The sequence below is a fragment of the Arachis ipaensis genome, chromosome B08, assembly GCF_000816755.2.
Source record: "Arachis ipaensis cultivar K30076 chromosome B08, Araip1.1, whole genome shotgun sequence".
NCBI classification, from domain to species: Eukaryota; Viridiplantae; Streptophyta; class Magnoliopsida; order Fabales; family Fabaceae; genus Arachis; species Arachis ipaensis.
In genome coordinates this window covers 98,947,730-98,954,124 of record NC_029792.2, presented here as the reverse complement: position 1 = coordinate 98,954,124, position 6,395 = coordinate 98,947,730, and positions in this window count along the sequence as shown.

Here is a 6,395-nt window from a genome sequence, read left to right as displayed (position 1 = left end):
AGATGGAGGAATTCAGGTCACAAGCCTATGAAAACACTAAGATATATAAAGAGAAGGCAAAGAGAAAACATGACATGCATCTGGCACCCAGGAGTTTCGAAAAAGGGCAGCAAGTACTCCTTTACAATTCTAAATTAAGGCTGTTCCCAGGAAAACTCAAGTCAAGGTGGTCCGGACCGTTCTTGGTTACAAAAGTATCACCATATGGCCACATCGAAATCACGGATGAAGGTTCAGAGAGGACTTTTACAGTGAATGGACAAAGACTCAAGCATTATCTGGCAACATAGGGGAAAACCCCAGAGTAAAGTACCATCTCAAGTAATTAAGGACTCGTCGAGCTAGCGACAATAAAAGAGCGCTCTGTTGGGAGGCAACCCAACCTCAGGTAGTTTCACTTTCATCTTTATTTCAATAAAAATCACAAGTTGTTTCCCCTGTATTGTAAGGAGCTAAGTTTGGTGTTCCACACCAGAACAATCCAAGAGTGATAGTGTAGTTCTAAGTTTGGTGTTCCACTAAAGGACATTGGTTAGAATTACACTCCACTCCAAAAGAACATTGCTAGCTCCATCCAATCAAGAGAAACCACTTAGATGTAGTTAGACTATAGGTGATCATTGCTTTGTTGATAACAAGATATGAGGGTCTCTGTATATATGCAATGTTTTGTACTGGGCAAAGAACTAAGTTTGGTGTTCACACACCAAATTGAGTTCAAGAGGCACAAGCATATATGTAAGCTAACTATATCTCAAGTGCTTTGGGAACAAGCAACTTCCAGTAACCTTGCAGGAATCTTATAAGGAAATGGTGCACCTTCACCCAAAGAAGCGAGGCAGCAAAAAAACTAGGGTGATGACAAAGAGAGAGGGGGACCAGAGATCATCACCCGAAGATTGTATTGTTACCTAATTCCATTGTACTCAGAATTGTTGAAAGTTGGAAGTCCGAATGCACTTTTGAATTGTAGTTACTCGTAGTTGAACCCTTTTTAAATTCTGTCTTTTTTCTGAATAGGTCCATGATTTCTGGTTTAAATGTCACTGCATCATTCCCTTATTTACTTGTAAGCTTGTCCATTTTAAATCAAATTGAAGAAGAGAATGATTATATTTTTAAAAGACCAGAGTAGAGTTCATATTGTGGAAGTGCATTCATGAATCTTTGGGGTAGTCATAAGTTAGCTAAGTTGGTTCAACCACAAGGCTGGGATGACAATTATATGGCCTGAATACTTTGCTTTGGATACACTCATGAGACTAAGTTAATAACAAGATCCTAAGAAGAGAAAAGGGAAAGAACAATGGAAGTGAAAAACAAAAGAAAAAGAGTAAGCAATAAGGCTAGGCATCAATGGTTTTAATCTTGAGGCAAGTGTCTGTGGTGCTCCTGTGTGAGGGATCTACTTGGATGAATAAGCTCTTAGGGGTGCCTTATCACCTGGTAACTTGGGGTAACTAACTCGGGATTATCAGCTGAAAGTCCACTATCAAGAGTAACCTTCACTACAGAGCATTTAGTAACCCAAAGAGGTGCTGGACACCAAGGTCTCAAGAAAAGAAAATAAACAAACTATATGTCTGTGGTGTGTATGTATGGGGGATAGGCTTGAGGGAGTAAGTCCTTAGGGGTGTCTCAACACCTAGCACCTTGAACCAACTGGTTCGGGAGTGTTGGCTAAAAGCTTATCTTAAAGAGTTGCCCCCTTACAGAACACTTAGCCTAAATAACACAAACAACCCTTGAAATAACAATAAAAGGATCAATGAATAAAAGTCTCATGGGATATAAACAAAGTGGGTGTTTTAGAACATGATAAAGGTCTGAAAGCCAGTAATGGAATGAACCTAAGTTGCTATGCATGAAACCACCATAAAATCAGTAACATAACTTCCACAAGAATGACTCATTCCTCTGGACATTCCATTCATCATTCTCTTGTTCCAGTACTTGCTTAGGGACAAGCAAGCTTTAAGTTTGGTGTTGTGATGCCAGGGCATCTTGGCCAGTTTCACTGACCTTTTCTTTACTGTTTTTAGGTTAGTTTCATGCATTTCTTTAGGAAATAAGCTAGTTTTGGGTAGATATTTACCTATGCCTTGATTCAAGCATACATTGTGCATTTTACATAATTTCATGAGGATTTTGCATAAGTTTAGTGACAAATATTATGTTGCATTACTCATGACTTGGACTAGAGCTTTGATGCACTTTATTGCTTGATTTCAGGACCAAAAGGAAGCAAGAAAAGGGGAGGTGATGACAAGTCATCCTAGCCTATTTTAGCTAGTCTTTTTCGTTTGTTTTCATTAGAATTATGCACTTTCTTGAGCTACAAGCAAGCTAATTGAGTAGATTTTCATGTTTCCCTTGATTGAACCAACCATATATGAATTCATGCCATTTCATGAGGTTTTAGGCTATATTTGTTGCATATTATGAAAGATTGAATATCTCATGATTTTGAGCATAGCTTTGATGAGTTTGGTTGATTAATGATAGGTGAAGAAAGCTTGGAGAAAGGCTTTCTTTGTTTCTATTGCTTTCAATTTCAATTTACTTTTGTCTTGGATCTTGGATTGGAGAGTTGAAGAAATTCTGTTTCAATCTCAATCTTGGATCTCTCTATTTCTTTACTGTTAATTGAATTTTATTTCCGGTTCATTGTTCCTCATCTCTTTTCTTTGCAATTTACAATTTCCTTGCTATTGTTCTTGTTGGATCTAGGAAGGCATTGAGATCTAGACTTGGTTTTCTAGTCTCTGGGTCCTGAGATCTGAATTTCTCATTTCAATTCCCTGTTTATTGCTTTTTCTGTTCATTTACTTTACTGCTTCAAGATCCGGTTCAATCCCAATTCCCTTTCCCTCTTCTGTTTGATGCAATTTAGTTTTTTCCTTGTTTAAATTCTGTAAATCCATTCCCCAATTCCCTTTTCATTTCAAGCAATTTATATTCCTTGCACTTTAAGATTCCGCAATTTACATTTCTTGCACTTTAAGTTTCTGCCATTTAATTTCTTGTTCTTTAAGTTTCAGCAATTTATTTCTTGTTCTCTTTACTTCAATGCAAATTACATTCTGCAAGTCACAAATCACCCAACCAAATCTTGATTCGCTTGACTAAATCAACCACTAAACTAAAATTGCTCAATCCTTCAATTCCTGTGGGATCGACCTCACTCCCGTGAGTTTTTATTACTTGATACGACCCGGTGCACTTGCCGGTTAGTTTTGGGTGTTTTGGGAGAGATTTATGTTTCTCACCAAAATATCTCATCAGGAGGTAACTTGCAAGGTTAATGAGAAAAGTGATTGCCAATAACACTCTCAAAAAGCCATCAATGCCCACGTTAGAGAGTCACGTTAACTAAGTTAACGTGAACTCTAACGTGGAGAAGAGAAGTTGAGCCAACGTTAGTGACACTTAACATTGTCACTAACGTTGGCAATTACTCATAAGTGGCCACGTTAGAAGTCACGTTAACCTAGTTAACGTGGCCTCTAACGTTAAGGGGGGAAGAGAAGCCAATGTTAGTGACACTCAACATTGTCACTAACGTTGGCCTATGATGCAAAGTACCACGTTAACTCCCACGTTAACTTGGTTAACGTGGGAACTAACTTGTATTTTACTTTCTTTGTAATTTCTAGTTTTATGATGTATTCTCCATCTTTGTTTTCATTTTCAAGAGCTATGAACAACTAAACCCATTTCATTGGGTTAGGGAGCTCTGTTGAAATTTGATGGATCAATACTAATTTTCATTATTCTTCTTCTATCTTTCCTCTTGATTTTACTTGAAAGCTTTCGATCTTCATCCAATTGAGTAGTTATCTTGGAAGAGAAGCTATTCAAACTTAGATCTCTTTTGAACCTTGAAAGAGGAATGAAGAGATCAAGCTAGAAATTCTTTCTCATGCTGGACCAAATTGGGTTTGGATGGGTATGTGACTATAACCCTCTCAATACTTGATTTGAGAAATGCATGTGGTATAATCAGTGACCATACTTCATCTCTTCTCATGAGCAATTGACCAAGGAATTGGCTATTGATCAAGATTTGAGAGATTGAATTGCAAGAAATTGTAATTCAATCACTTAAGATTGCCAAGGAGATCAATGAGTGCATTGATTGAGGAAGAGATGAAAATGAACTTGATCCGGAGAATTGCAACATCTCCTAAGCCCAATGAATTCCCCATCTCTGATCTTACCCATTCTCTTTAATTTCTGCCATTTACTTTTATGAGCAAATCCCCCATTCCCATTTACAATTCTGCAATTTATTTTCAGTCATTTACTTCCAGTCCTTTAATTCTAGCATTTATTTTCCTGTTATTTACATTCCCGCCATTTTAGTTTCTGCAACTCTCAACCCAAATTCTGAATTCGCTCAACTAGAACATTCTTCTAATTAAAGCTGCTTGATCAATCAATCCCTGTGGGATTCGACCTCACTCTATTGTGAGTTTTTACTTGACGACAAATTCGGTACACTTGCCGAAGGGAGATTTGTTGAGAGACAAGTTTTCCGTGCATCAGTTGATAGGAAAGTGTTGAATTTTATTGAAAAACATATTGGGAATTTGGGTACCTACTCATGTGAAACCAGAAAAAATAATTAAAAATCTATGTGCATTGATAAAGTTATGTTTGCTTTCATGTTTATAAAAAAAACCAAAAATATTCAAATAAATAAGTAAATAAATAAATAAGGGGACAAAATTACCTCAATGCTAAGTTGAATAAAAGATCAAGGCATAGGTGATGAAATTGAAGAAAAATCTGGTACATGAGTATGTGAAATATGCAAAAGTGGGAATTATGGGTTGCTAGGCATGATTTTAGAAGTATATAGAGTTTGTGTGTGTGTTAGGTAAGAGTTTAGGTTAGTCAAAGATTCATATTATAGCTCACTTGGCCATACATATATCCTCACCCTTACCTTAGCCCCATTACAACCTTGAAAAGACCTCATGATGTTTGCATTGGTATACTAAATTTTTGTTGATTGATTAGATGAAGAACAAAGTTTAGAAAGCATGACTAGAGAAGAGTAGAGTGATTAACTGTAGACACTTGAACGATTATAGTGATATACATGAAGAACTGAAGATTGATGGTTTAAAAGTTATAGTAAATACTCGTTGCAAGTATAGTTACTAAACCAAGCAATCAACCTTTCTTGCAAATGTTTTGGTTGTCACAAGTAACAAACCCCTTTAAAATTGATAACCGAGTATTTAAACCTCGGGTCATCTTCTCAAGAAATTGTAGGGAGGTGTTCTTATTATTGGTTATGAAAAAGTGTGCTTTGGGGTTTTGGATTAAGGTAAAAAGTTAGTTGAATGACAAGAAAGATAAAATAAAAATAAAAATAAACTCTTGGCAAGGTATGAGAAATTGGAAGTCCAGTCTTAGTTATCCTTATCAATAACAATGAAAGTCGAATCTTAATTCCACTTGGTCAACCTTTACTAAAATAAAGGAAAGTCAAGGGACTAATTAGTTTGATCTTCGAATCCTATTTATTTATTAAGAAAAGATTGGGATTATTGAAGTTCAATTCAATTGGCAAGATAACAATTATCAATTATGCTGTTGAATTGGATAACTCCTGAGTTACTGATTTCTTAACCAAAACCAAAAGGAAAAAAGTAAATCTACTGGAATAAGAATGCCTTCAGATGGGAAGCAATAATCATGTAAATAAAAGAAAGCAATAATAACTGAAATACCTCAAATAATATTAATTCAAAGAAAATCATATGTAACATGGAAGAGTTCATGAATTAAATTGGGAAAATAAATAAAAATAAAGAACCTGGGATTGAGAGTCACTCCTAAAACTAAGAGAAGTCCTAAATCCTAATCCTAAGAGAGAGGAGAGAACCTCTCTCTCTAAAAACTACATCTACTCCTAAAATTGTGAATGTGAAAACCTTGATTATGAATGGATGCATTCCCCTACTTTATAGCCTCTAATCTGTGTTTTCTGGGCCGCAAACTGGGTCGGAAACAACCCAGAAATCGCTGGAGGAGAAATCTGCCACGCTGGTTTTTTGTCACTGCGACGCGTCCGCATGGATCACGCATTCGCGTCATCTAGCGTCAGGGCAACTATGGCATATTATATATCAAATCGAAGCCCCGGACGTTAGCTTTTCAATGCAACTGAAACCGCGTCGTTTGGACCTCTATAGCCAAAGTTACAGCCGTTTAAGTGCGAGAGGGTCAAGCTGACAGCTTTGCAGTTCCTTCAACTTCTTATATTCCTTCCACTTTTGCATGCTTCCTTTCCATCCTCTGAGCCATTCCTGCCCTGTAATCTCTGAAAGCACTTAACACACATATCAAGGCATCTAATGGTAATAAGAGAGGATTAATAT